Here is a 20,491-nt window from a genome sequence, read left to right on the forward strand (position 1 = left end):
CTAAGAAGCAGGTCAGCAGAGCTGCTCTAGAACCAGAGACCCAGGTCAGCAGAGCTGCTCTAGAGCCAGAGACCCTGGTCAGCAGAGCTGCTCTAGAGCCAGAGACCCAGGTCAGCAGAGCTGCTCTAGAGGCCGAGAACCAGGTCAGCAGAGCTGCTGTAGAGCCAGAGAAACCAGGTCAGCAGAGCTACTCTAGAGCCAGAGAACCAGGTCAGCAGAGCCGTTGTAGAGCCAGAGAACCAGGTCAGCAGAGCTGCTCTAGAGCCAGAGACCCAAGTCAGCAGAGCTGCCCTAGAGGCCGGGAACCAGGTCAGCAGAGCTGCTCTAGAGCCTAAGAAGCAGGTCAGCAGAGCTGCTCTATAACCAGAGACCCAGGTCAGCAGAGCTGCTCTAGAGACAGAGACCCTGGTCAGCAGAGCTGCTCTAGAGCCAGAGACCCAGGTCAGCAGAGCTGCTCTAGAGGCCGAGAACCAGGTCAGCAGAGCTGCTGTAGAGCCAGAGAAACCAGGTCAGCAGAGCTACTCTAGAGCCAGAGAACCAGGTCAGCAGAGCCGTTGTAGAGCCAGAGAACTAGGTCAGCAGAGCTGCTCTAGAGCCAGAGACCCAGGTCAGCAGAGCTGCTCTAGAGGCCGAGAACCAGGTCAGCAGAGCTGCTGTAGAGCCAGAGAAACCAGGTCAGCAGAGCTACTCTAGAGCCAGAGAACCAGGTCAGCAGAGCCGTTGTAGAGCCAGAGAACCAGGTCAGCAGAGCTGCTCTACAGCCTAAGAAGCAGGTCAGCAGAGCTGCTCTAGAACCAGAGACCCAGGTCAGCAGAGCTGCTCTAGAGCCAGAGACCCAGGTCAGCAGAGCTGCTCTAGAGGCCAAGAACCAGGTCAGCAGAGCTGCTGTAGAGCCAGAGAAACCAGGTCAGCAGAGCTGCTTTAGAGGGAGAGAACCAGGCCAGCAGAACTGCTTTAGAGCCTGAGAACCAGGTCAGCAGAGCTGCTCTAGAGCCAGAGAACGAGGTCAGCAGAGCTGCTTTAGAGCCATAGAACCAGATCAGCAGAGTTGCTCTGTAGCCTAAGAACAGAGACCCAGGTCAGCAGAGCTGCTCTAGAGGCCAAGAACCAGGTCAGCAGAGCTGCTTTAGAGGGAGAGAACCAGGCCAGCAGAACTGCTTTAGAGCCTGAGAACCAGGTCAGCAGAGCTGCTCTAGAGCCAGAGACCCAGGTCAGCAGAGCTGCTCTAGAGGCCGAGAACCAGGTCAGCAGAGCTGCTCTAGAGCCTAAGAAGCAGGTCAGCAGAGCTGCTCTAGAACCAGAGACCCAGGTCAGCAGAGCTGCTCTAGAGCCAGAGACCCTGGTCAGCAGAGCTGCTGTAGAGCCAGAGACCCAGGTCAGCAGAGCTGCTCTAGAGGCCGAGAACCAGGTCAGCAGAGCTGCTGTAGAGCCAGAGAAACCAGCCCAGCAGAGCTACTCTAGAGCCAGAGAACCAGGTCAGCAGAGCCGTTGTAGAGCCAGAGAACTAGGTCAGCAGAGCTGCTCTAGAGCCAGAGACCCAGGTCAGCAGAGCTGCTCTAGAGGCCGAGAACCAGGTCAGCAGAGCTGCTGTAGAGCCAGAGAAACCAGGTCAGCAGAGCTACTCTAGAGCCAGAGAACCAGGTCAGCAGAGCCGTTGTAGAGCCAGAGAACCAGGTCAGCAGAGCTGCTCTACAGCCTAAGAAGCAGGTCAGCAGAGCTGCTCTAGAACCAGAGACCCAGGTCAGCAGAGCTGCTCTAGAGCCAGAGACCCAGGTCAGCAGAGCTGCTCTAGAGGCCAAGAACCAGGTCAGCAGAGCTGCTGTAGAGCCAGAGAAACCAGGTCAGCAGAGCTGCTTTAGAGGGAGAGAACCAGGCCAGCAGAACTGCTTTAGAGCCTGAGAACCAGGTCAGCAGAGCTGCTCTAGAGCCAGAGAACGAGGTCAGCAGAGCTGCTTTAGAGCCATAGAACCAGATCAGCAGAGTTGCTCTGTAGCCTAAGAACTAGGTCAGCAGAGCTGCTCTAGAGCCAGAGAACCAGGTCAGCAGACCTGCTGTAGAGCCAGAGAAACCAGATCAGCAGAGCTGCTGTAGAGCCAGAGAAACCAGGTCAGCAGAGCTGCTTTAGAGCCAGAGAACCAGGTCAGCAGAGCTGCTTTAGAGCCAGAGAACCAGGTCAGCAGAGCTGCTCTGTAGCCTAAGAACTAGGTCAGCAGAGCTGCTCTAGAGCCAGAGAACCAGGTCAGCAGACCTGCTGTAGAGCCAGAGAAACCAGGTCAGCAGAGCTGCTTTAGAGCCAGAGAACCAGGTCAGCAGAGCTGCTCTAGCTGACACTGACTGACTGACACTGACTGACTGACACTGACTGATTGACACTGACTGACACTGATTGACTGACACTGACTGACACTGACACTGACTGACTGAGAATGACAGACACTGATTGACTGACACTGATTGACTGACACTGACTGACTGACTGACACTGACTGACACTGAGTGACTGACTGACTGACTGACACTGACTGACTGACACTGATTGACTGACTGACACTAACTGACATTGACTGACTGACACTGACACTGACTGACTGACACTGACTGACTGACACTGACTGACTGACACTGACTGACTACTCTCTACTACTCTACTGCTCACTCTCTACTACTCTCTCTCTCTGCTACTCACTCTCTACTACTCACTCTCTACTACTCTACTACTCTCTACTACTCTCTCTCTAGTACTCTCTACTACTCACTCTCTACTACTCACTCTCTACTATTCTCTACTACTCACTCTCTACTACTCACTCTCTATTACTCACTCTATACTACTCTCTCTCTACTACTCACTCTCTACTACTCTCTACTATTCACTCTCTACTACTCTCTACTATTCACTCTCTACTACTCACTCTCTACTACTCTCTACTACTCTTTACCACTCACTCTCTACTACTCACTCTCTACTACTCTCTCTCTACTACTCACTCTCTACTACTCTACTACTCTCTACTACTCACTCTCTACTATTCAATCTCTACTACTCACTCTCTACTACTCACTCGCTACTACTCTCTACTACTCTCTACTACTACTCTACATTCACTCTCTACTACTCACTCTCTACTACTCTCTACTACTCACTCTACTACTCTCTACCACTCACTCTCTACTACTCTACTACTCACTCTCTACTACTCTCTACTATTCACTCTCTACTACTCTCTACTACTCACTCTCTACTACTCGCTCTCTACTACTCACTCTCGACTACTCACTCTCTACTACTCTACTACTCTCTACTACTCTCTCTACTACTCACTCTCTACTACTCACTCTATACTACTCACTCTCTACTACTCTACTACTCTCTACTACTCTCTCTACTACTCACTCTCTACTATTCTCTACTACCAGCTCTACTATTCTCTACTACTCTCTACCACTCACTCTCTACTACTGTACTACTCACTCTCTACTACTCTCTCTCAACTACTCACTCTCTATTACTCACTCTCTACTACTCTCTCTCGTCTACTCACTCTCTACTACTCTCTACTGCTCACTCTCCACTACTCACTCTACTACTCGCTCTCAACTACTCTCTACTACTCACTCTACTACTCTCTCTTACTCTCTCTACTTCTCACTCTCTACTACTCTCTCTACTACTCACTCTCTATTACTCACTCTCTAGTACACACTCTCTACTACTTGCTCTCTACTACTCACTCTCTACTACTCTCTAGTACTCACTCTACTACTCACTCTCGACTACTCTCTGCTACTTACTCTACTACTCACTCTCTACTACTCTCTACTACTCACTCTCTACTACTCCACTACTCTCTACTACTCACTCTCTACTACTCACTCTCTACTTCTCTACTACACTCTACTACTCACTCTCTACTACTCACTCTCTACTACTCACTCTCTACTATTCACTCTCTACTCCTCTCTACTACTCACTCTCTACTACTCTCTACTACTCACTCTATACTACTCTCTACTACTCACTCTACTACTCACTCTCTACTACTCACTCTCTAATACTCACTCTCTACTACTCTCTACTACTCACTCTCTACTACTCACTCTCTACTACTCACTCTACTACTCTCTACTACTCACTCTCTGCTACTCTCTACTACTCACTCTTTACTCTCTATTACTCACTCTCTACTCTCTACCTCTTTACCTCTCTCTACCTCTCTCTCTACTACTCTGCCTCTCTACCTCTCTACCTCTACCTCTCTACCGCTACACCTCTACCTCTACACCTCTACCTCACTACCTCTCTCTACACGCACACATATGCACACATATATATATGCATATGCATTTATATATATGTATGTGTAAATATATATATATATGTATACATACATATATAAACATATATATAATCTGCATATCTATATAAATACAAATATAAATGCATGCATACATATACATATACATATATACATGCATATGCATGTTATTTACATGAAAGTTTGAAAAACACTAATACAAGTAAAGCTAAAAAGCCAGCTAATTACAAACAGAATTGCTTTAACTTAAACGAGGGCGAGACCTAATGCATTTTCAATGCTTATTTAGTTTGGTTCCATCAAGAAGGCATTCAGATGTGTCACACATTTGCCATAAATTCGGAATTTTAGCACTCTAGTTGCTTATTAGATCACTGTAGTAAAGCTACTGCTCACCAGGGAAGTCTGCTGTTGGTATTGAAAGTGCATGTTTCAGTCTGCATGTCAGAATTTTTTAATGAAATAGAAGAGGATTTGAGAAGTCACTCAAAATGTGCCCTAATTTTTCTTTTTTCAGCACTAATCATAATTTCTATGGCAAAATGAACCCCTTTCATTGTGTTCCTTTTAAATTAAACTACTCACTCTCTACTACTCACTCTCTACTACTCTCTCTCTACTACTCTCTCTACTACTCACTCTCTACTACTCACTCTACTACTCTCTACTACTCACTCTCTACTACTCACTCTCTACTATTCGCTCTCTACTACTCTCTACTACTCACACTCCACTACTCACTCTCTACTACTTGCTCTCTACTACTCTCTACTACTCACTCTCTACTAGTCACTCTCTACTACTCTACTACTCTCTTCTACTCTCTCTACTACTCACTCTCTACTACTCACTCTCTACTACTCTCTACTACTCTCTCTACTACTCACTGTCTACTAGTCTCTACTACTCACTCTACTACTCTCTACCACTCACTCTCTACTACTCTACTACTCACTCTCTACTACTCTCTCTCTACTAATCACTCTCTACTACTCACTCTACTACTCTCTACTACTCCCTCTCTACTACTCTCTCTACTACTCACTACTCACTCTCTACTACTCTCTACTACTCACTCTCTACTAGTCTCTACTACTCACTCTCCGCTACTCACTCTCTACTACTCTCTACTACTCATTCTACTAGTAACTCTCTACTACTCTCTACTACTCTCTCTACTACTCACTCTCTACTACTCTCACTACTACCTACTCTCTACTAATCACTCTCTACTACACACTCTCTACTACTTGCTCTCTACTACTCGCTCTCTACTACTCTCTACTACTCACTCTACTACTCACTCTCTACTACTCCCTACTACTCACTCTCTACTACTCACTCTCTGCTACTCCACTACTCTCAACTACTCATTCTCTACTACTCACTCTCTACTTCTCTACTACACCCTACTACTCTCTCTCTACTACTCACTCTCTACTACTCACTCTCTACTACTCACTCTCTACTATTCACTCTCTACTACTCTCTCTACTCACTCTACTACTCACTCTCTACTGCTCTGTACTACTCACTCTACTACTCTCTCTCTACTACTCTCTACTACTCACTCTACTACTCACTCTCTACTACTCACTCTCTACTACTCTCTAATACTCTAATACTCACTCTCTACAACTCTCTCTCTGCTACTCTCTACTACTCAATCTACTACTCACTCTCTACTACTCTCTACTACTCTCTCTGCGCCTCACTCTCTACTATTCGCTCTCTACTACTCTCTACTACTCACACTCCACTACTCACTCTCTACTACTTGCTCTCTACTACTCTCTACTACTCACTCTCTACTAGTCACTCTCTACTACTCTACTACTCTCTTCTACTCTCTCTACTACTCACTCTCTACTACTCACTCTCTACTACTCTCTACTACTCTCTCTACTACTCACTGTCTACTACTCTCTACTACTCACTCTACTACTCTCTACCACTCACTCTCTACTACTCTACTACTCACTCTCTACTACTCTCTCTCTCTACTAATCACTCTCTACTACTCACTCTACTACTCTCTACTACTCCCTCTCTACTACTCTCTCTACTACTCACTACTCACTCTCTACTACTCTCTACTACTCACTCTCTACTAGTCTCTACTACTCACTCTCCGCTACTCACTCTCTACTACTCTCTACTACTCATTCTACTAGTAACTCTCTACTACTCTCTACTACTCTCTCTACTACTCACTCTCTACTACTCTCACTACTACCTACTCTCTACTAATCACTCTCTACTACACACTCTCTACTACTTGCTCTCTACTACTCGCTCTCTACTACTTTCTACTACTCACTCTACTACTCACTCTCTACTACTCCCTACTACTCACTCTCTACTACTCACTCTCTGCTACTCCACTACTCTCAACTACTCATTCTCTACTACTCACTCTCTACTTCTCTACTACACCCTACTACTCTCTCTCTACTACTCACTCTCTACTACTCACTCTCTACTACTCACTCTCTACTATTCACTCTCTACTACTCTCTCTACTCACTCTACTACTCACTCTCTACTGCTCTGTACTACTCACTCTACTACTCTCTCTCTACTACTCTCTACTACTCACTCTACTACTCACTCTCTACTACTCACTCTCTACTACTCTCTAATACTCACTCTCTACAACTCTCTCTCTGCTACTCTCTACTACTCAATCTACTACTCACTCTCTACTACTCTCTACTACTCTCTCTGCGCCTCACTCTCTACTATAAATATATATGTATACATACATATATAAACATATATATAATCTGCATATCTATATAAATACAAATATAAATGCATGCATACATATACATATATACATGCATATGCATGTTATTTACATGAAAGTTTGAAAAACACTAATACAAGCAAAGCTAAAAAGCCACCTAATTACAAACAGAATTTCTTTAACTTAAACGAGGGTGAGACCTAATGCATTTTCAATGCTTATTTACTATGGTTCCATGAAGAAGGCATTCAGATGTGTCACACATTTGCCATAAATTCGGAATTTTAGCACTCTAGTTGCTTATTAGATCACTGTAGTAAAGCTACTGCTCACCAGGGAAGTCTGCTGTTGGTATTGAAAGTGCATGTTTCAGTCTGCATGTCAGAATTTTTTAATGAAATAGAAGCGGATTTGAGAAGTCAAAATATGCTCTAATTTTTCTTTCTGCAGCACTAATTATAATTTCTATGGCAAAATGAAACCCCTCATTTTGTTCCTTTGCAAATTAAATGTTTTAAGTGTTACCACTTTTTTCCAATCAAGATGGCTTCAGGTGTGCCATACATTTGTCATAAGTAAGACTGTTAGCACTCTAGTTGTTCTTTAGAACACTCTGGGACAATCTGTCATTGAGCTATACTTGGGCTACATCTGTTGATATTTGTGCTACATTTGGGCTCTTTTGTCTCTGGTGGCCATCTTGGGAGACTTATTTGTTATGAAGTTTCCTAATTTCCTCATTTACTACAGTCTCCTCAGTAGGAATACTTTCATTTTTTTACTTTGATTCCATCAAGAAGGCATTCAGATGTGTCACACATTTGCCATAAATTTAGAGTGTTAGCACTCTAGTTGTTCATTAGATCACTGTAGTAAAGCTACTGCTCACCAGGGAAGCCTGCTGCTGGTATTGAAGGTGCATGTTTCAGTCTGCATGTCAGACTTTTTTAATGACATAGAAGAGGATTTGAGAAGTCATTCAAAATGTCATTTTGTTCCCTTTTTAAATTAAATGTTTTAAGAGTTACCACTTTACTCCAATCAAGATGGCTTCAGGTGTGCCATACGTGTATCGTAAGTAGGACTGTTAGCGCTCTAGTTGTTCTGTGGAACACTCTGGGAAGCTGCAGTAGAACACAAAGGAATCAACTGACAGTCTCTGCCCTTGTTGGATGTACATGTTTTACTGAGAATGTCAGACTTCATTCTCACATGACTGAGAAAGATAATGTGAATTTACAGAAAATATGCTCTCAGTTTAGCTTATAGACCAAACCTTTGTAGGAAAAGCATGAGAAAATAGTTTTCTCTCAAACGTGATTCATGATATCCCAGCAGAAGGCTTTTTCACATGGTAAAATCACCTTAGAACATACCACAATTCCTAAAATAAGTATGGTACCATCAACAAAGGATTTATAATGTAACTAAAGTCTTAAAACCTTCTATTAACTGCAATGCTTTTTAATGAGGTGCTATCATGTATATTGGTCCCAAGATGGCTGCCAACACTTCTTGGATGAAGTGCTCACAGCCAATCAGATGTCACGATGAGATGTGTCGTTAGGCTCCGCCCAGATATATATGTGATTTTACTTTTGATTTTCTCAGGAACTACTAAACGGATTTACACCATCTAAGCAAAAGGCACGACTCTGAACCAAGGTCTGCCTTTCTGTTAAATTTGGTATAATTCCGTTCAGCAGTTCGGGCTGTAGCTGCGACTAAAGGACCCTATGGAAAATTGCATGGGGAAAACACGTTTTGGGACCCCCTTTTTTCTCAGCCCCCGCTTGACAAATCACCCCGAGACTTTCAGGATTGGAGCGGACCGGAGAGGGCCACGAGTTTTGAACATTTCGTGAAGATTCGTCAACCGGCGCCAAAGTTATTCTAAATAGAATGTTGCGGATTTCCTATGGATAATAGGTCCTAACTATAACTACCTACTGGCGACCGCCAGTAGGTAATATATATATTTATATATGTGTGTGTGTATATTACCTACTGGCGGTCGCCAACTTGATTGGAATAAAGTGGTAACTCTTAACCCGTTCGGTGCTCATGACGAGCTGGCGTCGTCATGGCACACAGTCGCCGTGTGCTCATGACGAGCCCAGCTCATCATGACACCCACCCACAGGGGAAGCGCTGGCGCTCCCCCCGTGGGCGGCCGATCTGGTTTTTTTCTCCTGGGGAAGGCAGGGGAAGACGTTCCCCAGCCTCCCCCTGCATCCCCCTCCGCTTCATCAATGACGTCAGCGCGCGAGGCACCCTGACGTCATTGAGGTTTCCCTTGGATCACCGACGCGCAGGAAGCCATGAGCTTCCTGCGCGTCGGTGAACTAAGAGGTGAGTTTTGGGGCTGGGGAGGGGGGGATTTTCTCAAAAGAGACATCGAGGGAAAGGAAAGGGTTTTCCTTTCCCTCGATGCCTCTTTTGTGCATTCCTGCTGCACGATCGTGCGATCGTGCAGCAGGAATGCCCATAAGACGGCAGGGTTTTTAATTTTTTTTTTAAAGGGTCATGACTTTCTTGTAAGGGGGGAGCGGCCCCTTAGGCAAGGGTCGCTCCCCCTTTTGGGGGCAATATATCCTTGCTTTGTCTGCCCCCCTGGGGGGGTGCAGACATTTTTTTAATAATACAATCGGCCCTTTGGCCATTTAACATTAATGTAGTGGGGAGTGGCCCCTTGGGCAAGGGTCACTCCCCTTTGGGGGCCATTTTTTTGGGGTACTTTGTTTGTTTTGTTTGGGGGAGCGGCCCCTTAGGCAAGGGTCGCTCCCCTTTTTGGGGGCAATGTATTCAGGCTTTGTCTGCCCCCCTGGGGGGGAGGCAGATTTTCTTTATTAAAAAAAAAATGCCCACTGGACCACCAGGGAGTGTTTAGTGGGGAGTGGCCCCTTGGGCAAGGGTCACTCCCCTTTGGGGGCTTATGATTTTGGCAGTCTGCCCCCATGGGGGGGCAGATTTCGCCATTTTGAGGTCGAGCATTCGAGACCTCTTGTATATACTTTAGTATATACTTATATGTTAATATGGTTTGTGGGCTTTGGAGATCAGCCCTAGGACTTGTCTGCTTCCGCTTAGGGACTTTTTTTTCTAATCAACTGACTCTATTTAACTTTCTTGATAGAAAACGACCAGCAGAGGTCAGTAAAATACCAAAATCACTTCAGCATTCTCTAGTTTTCAGTCCATAGAAATTGTCTTCCACGAGCACCCATAGACAATAATATATTTTTTAAATCTTGTATATTCAGTGATATGACCACCGAAGGCCCAGATTTTATATTAATAACAGAGCTTTGGACTATACAATTTCCCGCTGAAAGGCAATATTTCTCCCCGTGTGTTCCAATACTTGGCGTGTCACGCAGTTTGGTGCTTGCTTTCTCTCCATGTCAAAGAACAGCAGATGTTTCAGGGACGCAGGCTAATGTGCTGCATAGCTAAGTACATATAAGGTTCCAAAGGCGAGACCGATTGCATTGTAAATGCTTGTTTAATGTAGGGCCCACTAGGCCACCAGAGAGTTATTTGTGGAGAGTGACCCCTTGGGCAAGGGTCACTCTCCTTTGGGGTCAATATTTGTGGCTGGGTCTGCCCCGCAGGGAGCCAGATCGCCATGTTTTTAAAAAAATTGGGCCCACTAGACCACCAGGGATTTTTTTGTGGGGCGTGGCCTCTTGGGCAAGGGTTGCTCCCATTTGGTGAGAATTAATTTGTCAGTTTCTGCCACCCTGAGGGGCAGATTGGCTGATTTGTTTTTTGTAGGGCCACTAGGCCACCCAGGTTATTTTTTTTTAATGTTGGGTAGCGGCCCCTTGGACAAGGGTCGCTCCCCTTTATGGGAGGATGATTGTGGTCATTTCTGCCCTCCTCAAGCCATACCTCCCTGGAAGCCCCCGGGTGTCTACTTTTCAGAAATGTGTGGGTTTGGTAGGTTTCCCTAGATGGCCGCCGAGCACGGGGCCAAAAACCCAGGTGACCCCCCTTGCAAAACCAGGTGGTTTTGAGATAGGCAATTTTGATGTCGCCTCACTACGTTTGGGGCCCTTGCCTGTCGTGGGTACTTGGGCCTCCCACACAAGTGAGGCACCATTTTTACCGGAAGACCTGGGGGAACGCTGGGTGGTGGGAAATTTGTGTGAGCCCAGTGATGCCACAACATTCCCACACAAAAATGTGTTAAAAAAGTGATTTTTTCAGCTAAAATTTAGGTTTGCAGGGGATTCTGGGTAAGGAAACGTTGGGGGATCCACGCAAGCCATACCTCCCTGGAAGCCCCCGGGTATCTAGTTTTCATAAATGTGTGGGTTTGGTAGGTTTCCCTAGATGGCCGCAGAACACCGGGCCAAACACCCAGGTGACCCCCCTTGCAAAACCAGGTGGTTTTGAGATAGGCAATTTTGATGTCGCCTCACTACGTTTTGGCCCTTGCCTGTCGCGGGTACTTGGGCCTCCCACACAAGTGAGGCACCATTTTTACCGGGAGACCTGGGGGAACGCTGAGTGGTGGGAAATTTGTGTTAGCCCGGTGATGCCACAATTTTCCCACACAAAAATGTGTGAAAAAGTGATTTTTTCAGCTAAAATTGAGGTTTGCAGGGGATTCTGGTTAAGGAAACGTTGGGGGATCCACGCAAGCCATACCTCTCTGGAAGCATGTGAGTTTGGTAGGTTTCCCTAGGTGCCGGCAGAGCTAGGGTTCACAAACTACAGCTAGGCACTTTGCCAAAAAAGGGTCATTTTTCACTGCGAAATTGAGGTGTGACCACGCTGCGTTTTGTGCCGTTTCCTGTCGCGGGCACTAGGCAGACCCACACAAGTGAGGTATCATTTTTCTCATAAGACTTTGGGGAACGCAGGGTGGGTGGAAAATTGTGGATCCACGCATATTCCGGAACTTTCCACCACAGAAATGTGGAGAAAATTTGTTTTTTTGGACAATGTTTTAGGTTTGCAAGGGATTCTGGGTAACAGAACCTGGTGGGAGGCAGTCAAGTCACCCCGTCCTAGATTCTCCTGGGTGTCTAGTTTTCAAAAATGTATAGGTTTGCTAAGTTTCCCTAGGTGCCGGCAGAGCTAGGGTTCACAAACTACAGCTAGGCACTTTACCAAAAAAAGGTCATTTTTCACTGCAAAATTGAGGTGTGACCACGTTGCGTTTTGTGCCATTTCCTGTCGCGGGCACTAGGCCGACCTGCACAAGTGAGGTATCATTTTTCTCATAAGACTTTGGGGAACGCAGGGTGGGTGGAAAATTGTGGATCCACGCATATTCCAGAACTTTCCACCACAGAAATGTGGGGAAAATGTGTTCTTTTGGACAATTTTTTGGGTTTGCAAGGGATTCTGGGTAACAGACCCTGGTGGGAGGCAGTCAAGTCACCCTATTATAGATTCCCCTGGGTGTCTAGGTTTCAAAAATGTATAGGTTTGCTAGGTTTCCCAAGGTGCCCGCAGAGCTAGGGTTCAAAAACTACAGCTAGGCACTTTGCCAAAAAAGGGTCATTTTTCACTGCGAAATTGAGGTGTGACCCCGTTGCGTTTTGCGCCGTTTCCTATCGCGGGCACGAGGCCGACTCACACAAGTGAGGTACCATTTTTCTCGTAAGACTTTGGGGAATGCGGGGTGGGTGGAAATTTGTGGATCCACGCAGATTCCAGAACTTTCCACCACAGAAATGTGGGGAAAATGGGTTTTGTTTGACACTTTAGGTTTGCAAGGGATTCTGGGTAACAGACCCTGGTGGGAGGCAGTCAAGTCACCCCATCCTGGATTCCCCTGGGTGTCTAGTTTTCAAAAATGTATAGGTTTGCTGGGTTTCCCTAGGTGCCCGCAGAGCTAGGGTTCAAAAACTACAGCTAGGCACTTTGCCAAAAAAGGGTATTTTCACTGCAAAATTGAGGTGTGACCACGTTGCGTTTTGCGCCGTTTCCTGTCGCGGGCACTAGGCCGACCCGCACAAGTGGGGTATCATTTTTCTCGTAAGACTTTGAGGAACGCGGGGTGGGTGGAAATTTGTGGATCCACGCAGATTCCAGAACTTTCCACCACAGAAATGTGGGGAAAATGGGTTTTGTTTGACAATTTTTTAGGTTTGCAAGGGATTCTGGGTAACAGACCCTGGTGGGAGGCAGTCAAGTCACCCCATCCTGGATTCCCCTGGGTGCTAGTTTTCAAAAATGTATAGGTTTGCTGAGTTTCCCAAGGTGCCCGCAGAGCTAGGGTTCAAAAACTACAGCTAGGCACTTTGGCAAAAAAGGGTAATTTTTCACTGCAAAATTGAGGTGTGACCACGTTGCGTTTTGCGCCGTTTCCTGTCGCGGGCACTAGGCCGACCCGCACAAGTGGGGTATCATTTTTCTCATAAGACTTTGGGGACCGCGGGGTGGGTGGAAATTTGTGGATCCACGCAGATTCCAGAACTTTCCACCACAGAAATGTAGGGAAAATGTGTTTTTTTTGACAATTTTTTAGGTTTGCAAGGGATTCTGGGTAACAAAACCTGGTGGGAGGCAGTCAAGTCTCCCCATCCTGGATTCCCCTGGGTGTCTAGTTTTCAAAAATGTAGAGGTTTGCTAGGTTTCCCTAGGTGCCAGCAGAGCTAAGGTTCGAAAACTACAGCTAGGCAGAGCTAGGGTTCAAAAACGACAGCTAGGCACCTTGCCAAAAAAGGGTCATTTTTCACTGCAAAATTGAGGTGTGACCACGTTGCGTTTTGCGCTGTTTCCTGTCGCGGGCACTAGGCCAACCCACACAAGTGAGGTATCATTTTTCTGGCAAGACTTTGGGGAACGCAGGGTGGGTGTAAAATTGTGGATCCACGCAGATTCCAGAACTTTCCACCACTGAAATGTGGGGAAAATGTGTTTTTTTGGACAATATTTTAGGTTTGCAAGGGATTCTGGGTAACAGACCCTGGTGGGAGGCAGTTAAGTCACCCCATCCTGGATTCCCCTGGGTGTTTAGTTTTCACAAATGTATAGGTTTGCTAGGTTTCCCTACGTGCCGGCAGAGCTAGGGTTCACAAACTACAGCTAGGCACTTTGCCAAAAAAGGGTCATTTTTCACTGCAAAATTGAGGTGTGACCACGTTGCGTTTTGCGCCATTTCCTGTTGCGGGCACTAGGCCGACCCGCACAAGGGAGGTATCATTGTTCTCGTAAGACTTTGGGGAACGCGGTGTGGGTGGAAATTTGTGGATCCACACAGATTCCAGAACATTCCACCACAGAAATGTGGGGAAAATTTGTTTTTTTTTACAATATTTTAGGTTTGCAAGGGATTCTGGGTAACTGACCCTGGTGGGAGGCAGTTAAGTCACCCCATCCTGGATTCCCCTGGGTGTCTAGTTTTCACAAATGTATAGGTTTGCTAGGTTTCCCTAGGTGCCGGCAGAGCTAGGGTTCACAAACTACAGCTAGGCACTTTGCCAAAAAAGGGTCATTTTTCACTGCAAAATTGAGGTGTGACCACGTTGCGTTTTGTGCCGTTTCCTGTCGCGGGCACTAGGCCGACCCGCACAAGGGAGGTATCATTGTTCTCGTAAGACTTTGGGGAACGCGGTGTGGGTGGAAATTTGTGGATCCACGCAGATTCCAGAACATTCCACCACAGAAATGTGAGGAAAATTTGTTTTGTTTACAATTTTTTAGGTTTGTTAGGTATTCTGGGTAACAGACCCTGGTGGGAGGCAGTCAAGTCACCCCATCCTGGATTCCCCTGGGTGTCTAGTTTTCCAAAATGTATAGGTTTGCTAGGTTTCCCAAGGTGCCCGCAGAGCTAGGGTTCAAAAACTACAGCTAGGCACCTTGCCAAAAAAGGGTCATTTTTCACTGCGAAATTGAGGTGTGACCACGTTGCGTTTTGTGCCGTTTCCTGTCACGGGTACTAGGCTGACTCGCACAAGTGAGGTATCATTTTTCCCGGAAGACTTTGGGAAACGCGGGGAGGGTGGAAATTTGTGGATCCACGCAGATTCCAGAACTTTCCACCACAGAAATGTGGGGAAAATGGGTTTTGTTTGACAATTTTTTAGGTTTGCAAGGGATTCTGGGTAACAGACCCTGGTGGGAGGCAGTCAAGTCACCCCATCCTGGATTCCCCTGGGTGTCTAGCTTTAAAAAATGTATAGGTTTGCTGAGTTTCCCAAGGTGCCCGCAGAGCTAGGGTTCAAAAACTACAGCTAGGCACTTTGCCAAAAAAGGGTAATTTTTCACTGCAAAATTGAGGTGTGACCACGTTGCGTTTTGCGCCGTTTCCTGTCGCGGGCACTAGGCCGACCCGCACAAGTGGGGTATCATTTTTCTCATAAGACTTTGGGGAACGCGGGGTGGGTGGAAATTTGTGGATCCACGCAGATTCCAGAACTTTCCACCACAGAAATGTGGGGAAAATGTGTTTTTTTGGACAATTTTTTAGGTTTGCAAGGGATTCTGGGTAACAAAACCTGGTGGGAGGCAGTCAAGTCTCCCCATCCTGGATTCCCCTGGGTGTCTAGTTTTGAAAAATGTATAGGTTTGCTAGGTTTCCCTAGGTGCCAGCAGAGCTAAGGTTCGAAAACTACAGCTAGGCAGAGCTAGGGTTCAAAAACTACAGCTAGGCACCTTGCCAAAAAAGGGTCATTTTTCACTGCAAAATTGAGGTGTGACCACGTTGCGTTTTGCGCTGTTTCCTGTCGCGGGCACTAGGCCAACCCACACAAGTGAGGTATCATTTTTCTGGCAAGACTTTGGGGAACGCAGGGTGGGTGTAAAATTGTGGATCCACGCAGATTCCAGAACTTTCCACCACTGAAATGTGGGGAAAATGTGTTTTTTTGGACAATATTTTAGGTTTGCAAGGGATTCTGGGTAACAGACCCTGGTGGGAGGCAGTTAAGTCACCCCATCCTGGATTCCCCTGGGTGTTTAGTTTTCACAAATGTAAAGGTTTGCTAGGTTTCCCTAGGTGCCGGCAGAGCTAGGGTTCACAAACTACAGCTAGGCACTTTGCCAAAAAAGGGTCATTTTTCACTGCAAAATTGAGGTGTGACCACGTTGCGTTTTGCGCCATTTCCTGTCCCGGGCACTAGGCCGTCCTGCACAAGGGAGGTATCATTGTTCTCGTAAGACTTTGGGGAACGCGGTGTGGGTGGAAATTTGTGGATCCACACAGATTCCAGAACATTCCACCACAGAAATGTGGGGAAAATTTGTTTTTTTTACAATATTTTAGGTTTGCAAGGGATTCTGGGTAACTGACCCTGGTGGGAGGCAGTTAAGTCACCCCATCCTGGATTCCCCTGGGTGTCTAGTTTTCACAAATGTATAGGTTTGCTAGGTTTCCCTAGGTGCCGGCAGAGCTAGGGTTCACAAACTACAGCTAGGCACTTTGCCAAAAAAGGGTCATTTTTCACTGCAAAATTGAGGTGTGACCACGTTGTGTTTTGCGCCGTTTCCTGTCGCGGGCACTAGGCCGACCCGCACAAGGGAGGTATCATTGTTCTCGTAAGACTTTGGGGAACGCGGTGTGGGTGGAAATTTGTGGATCCACACAGATTCCAGAACATTCCACCACAGAAATGTGGGGAAAATTTGTTTTTTTTTACAATTTTTTAGGTTTGTTAGGTATTCTGGGTAACAGACCCTGGTGGGAGGCAGTCAAGTCACCCCATCCTGGATTCCCCTGGGTGTCTAGTTTTCCAAAATGTATAGGTTTGCTAGGTTTCCCAAGGTGCCCGTAGAGCTAGGGTTCAAAAACTACAGCTAGGCACCTTGCCAAAAAAGGGTCATTTTTCACTGCGAAATTGAGGTGTGACCACGTTGCGTTTTGTGCCGTTTCCTGTCGCGGGTACTAGGCTGACTCGCACAAGGGAGGTATCATTTTTCTCGGAAGACTTTGGGAAACGCGGGGAGGGTGGAAATTTGTGGATCCACGCAGATTCCAGAACTTTCCACCACAGAAATGTGGGGAAAATGTGTTTTTTTGGACAATTTTTTAGGTTTGCAAGGGATTCTGGGTAACAAAACCTGGTGGGAGGCAGTCAAGTCTCCCCATCCTGGATTCCCCTGGGTGTCTAGTTTTCAAAAATGTATAGGTTTGGTAGGTTTCCCTAGGTGCCAGCAGAGCTAAGGTTCGAAAACTACAGCTAGGCAGAGCTAGGGTTCAAAAACTACAGCTAGGCACCTTGCCAAAAAAGGGTCATTTTTCACTGCAAAATTGAGGTGTGACCACGTTGCGTTTTGCGCTGTTTCCTGTCGCGGGCACTAGGCCAACCCACACAAGTGAGGTATCATTTTTCTGGCAAGACTTTGGGGAACGCAGGGTGGGTGTAAAATTGTGGATCCACGCAGATTCCAGAACTTTCCACCACTGAAATGTGGGGAAAATGTGTTTTTTTGGACAATATTTTAGGTTTGCAAGGGATTCTGGGTAACAGACCCTGGTGGGAGGCAGTTAAGTCACCCCATCCTGGATTCCCCTGGGTGTTTAGTTTTCACAAATGTAAAGGTTTGCTAGGTTTCCCTAGGTGCCGGCAGAGCTAGGGTTCACAAACTACAGCTAGGCACTTTGCCAAAAAAGGGTCATTTTTCACTGCAAAATTGAGGTGTGACCACGTTGCGTTTTGCGCCATTTCCTGTCCCGGGCACTAGGCCGACCCGCACAAGGGAGGTATCATTGTTCTCGTAAGACTTTGGGGAACGCGGTGTGGGTGGAAATTTGTGGATCCACACAGATTCCAGAACATTCCACCACAGAAATGTGGGGAAAATTTGTTTTTTTTACAATATTTTAGGTTTGCAAGGGATTCTGGGTAACTGACCCTGGTGGGAGGCAGTTAAGTCACCCCATCCTGGATTCCCCTGGGTGTCTAGTTTTCACAAATGTATAGGTTTGCTAGGTTTCCCTAGGTGCCGGCAGAGCTAGGGTTCACAAACTACAGCTAGGCACTTTGCCAAAAAAGGGTCATTTTTCACTGCAAAATTGAGGTGTGACCACGTTGTGTTTCGCGCCGTTTCCTGTCGCGGGCACTAGGCCGACCCGCACAAGGGAGGTATCATTGTTCTCGTAAGACTTTGGGGAACGCGGTGTGGGTGGAAATTTGTGGATCCACACAGATTCCAGAACATTCTACCACAGAAATGTGGGGAAAATTTGTTTTTTTTACAATTTTTTAGGTTTGTTAGGTATTCTGGGTAACAGACCCTGGTGGGAGGCAGTCAAGTCACCCCATCCTGGATTCCCCTGGGTGTCTAGTTTTCCAAAATGTATAGGTTTGCTAGGTTTCCCAAGGTGCCCGCAGAGCTAGGGTTCAAAAACTACAGCTAGGCACCTTGCCAAAAAAGGGTCATTTTTCACTGCGAAATTGAGGTGTGACCACGTTGCGTTTTGTGCCGTTTCCTGTCGCGGGTACTAGGCTGACTCGCACAAGGGAGGTATCATTTTTCTCGGAAGACTTTGGGAAACGCGGGGAGGGTGGAAATTTGTGGATCCACGCAGATTCCAGAACTTTCCACCACAGAAATGTGGGGAAATTGTGTTTTTTTGGACATTTTTTTAGGTTTGCGAGGGATTCTGGGTAACAGACCCTGGTGGGAGGAAGTCAAGTCAGCCCATCCTGGAATCCCTTGGGTGTCTTGTTTTCAAAATTTATAGGTTTGGTAGGTTTCCCTAGGTGCCGGCAGAGCTAGGGTTAAAAAACTACAGCTAGGCACTTTGCCAAAAAGGGTCATTTTTCACTGCAAAATTGAGGTGTGACCACGTTGCGTTTTGCACCGTTTCCTCTCGCGGACACTAGGCCGACCCACACAAGTGAGGTACTTTTTTTCTCTGAAGACTTTGGGGAACGCGGGGTGGGTGGAAAATTGTGGATCCACGCAGATTCCAGTACTTTCCACCACAGAAATGTGGGGAAATTTGGTTTTTTTGACAATTTTTTAGGTTTGCAAGGGATTCTGGGTAACAAAACCTGGTGGGAGGCAGTCAAGTCTCCCCATCCTGGATTCCCCTGGGTGTTTAGTTTTAAAAAATGCATAGGTTTGCTAGGTTTCTCTAGGTGCCAGCAGAGCTAAGGTTCGAAAACTACAGATAGGCACTTTGCCAAAAAGGGTCATTTTTCACTGCAAAATTGAGGTGTGACAACGTTGCGTTTTGCACCGTTTCCTGTCGCGGGCACTAGGCCGACCAACACAAGTGAGGTACCATTTTTCTCGGAAGACTTTGAGTAACGCGGGGTGGGTGGAAATTTGTGGATCCACACAGATTCCAGAACTTTCCACCACAGAAATGTGGGGAAATTGTGTTTTTTTTGGACAATTTGTTAGGTTTGCAAGGGATTCTGGGTAACAGAGCCTGGTGGGAGGCAGCTACGTCACCCCATCCTGGATTCCCCTGGGTGTCTAGTATTAAAAAATGTATAGGTTTGCTAGGTTTTCCTAGGACCCGGCAGACCTATGGTTCAAAAACGACAGCTAGGCACTTTGCCAAAAAAGGGTCATTTTTCACTGCGAAATTGAGGTGTGATCACGTTGCGTTTTGCACCGTTTCCTGTCACGGACACTAGACAGACCCACACAAGTTAGGTACCATTGTTCTCGTAAGCCTTTGGGAACGCGGGGTGGGTGGAAATTTGTGGATCCACACAGATTCCAGAACATTCCACCACAGAAATGTGGGAAAAATGTGTTTTTGTTTGTCAATTTGTTAGGTTTGCAAGGGATTCTGGGTAACAGAACCTGGTAGGAGGCGGTCAAGTCATCACATTCTGGATTTCCCTGGGTGTCTAGTTTTGAAAAATGTATAGGTTTGGTAGGTTTCTCTAGGTGCCGGCAGAGCTAGGGTTAAAAAACTACAGCTAAGCACTTTGCCAAAAAGGGTCATGTTTCTCTCCGAAATTGAGGTGTGTCCATGTTGCGTTTTGCGCCGTTTCCTGTTGCGGGCACTAGGCTGACCCACACAAGTGAGGTACCATTTTTCTCGGAAGACTTTGGGGAACGCGGGGTGGGTGCAAATTTGTGGATCCACACAGATTCCAGAACTTTCCACCACAGAAATGTGGGGAAATGTGTTTTTTTTACATTTTTTAGGTTTGCAAGGGATTCTGGGTAACAAAACCTGGTGGGAGGCAGTCAAGTCACCCTATCCTGGATTCCCCTGGGTGTCTAGTTTTCAAAAATGTATAGGTTTGCTAGATTTCCCTAGGTGCCGGAAGAGCTAGTGTTCAAAAACTACAGCTAGGGTAAATTTTCATTGTGAAAATGTGGTGTGTTCACTTTGTGTTTTGAGCCATTTCCTGTCGTGGCCACTATGCCTACCCACACAAGTGAGGTACCATTTTTATCGGGAGACTTAGGGTAATTCAGATTTGTAAAGCAACTGGTATTACCTATTGGTTTTTGATGCAATTCTGCCTTCCAAATGAAAGACATTGTGTAA

The sequence above is a fragment of the Triturus cristatus genome, chromosome 11 (genome assembly GCF_964204655.1).
Source record: "Triturus cristatus chromosome 11, aTriCri1.1, whole genome shotgun sequence".
Lineage (NCBI taxonomy): Eukaryota > Metazoa > Chordata > Amphibia > Caudata > Salamandridae > Triturus > Triturus cristatus.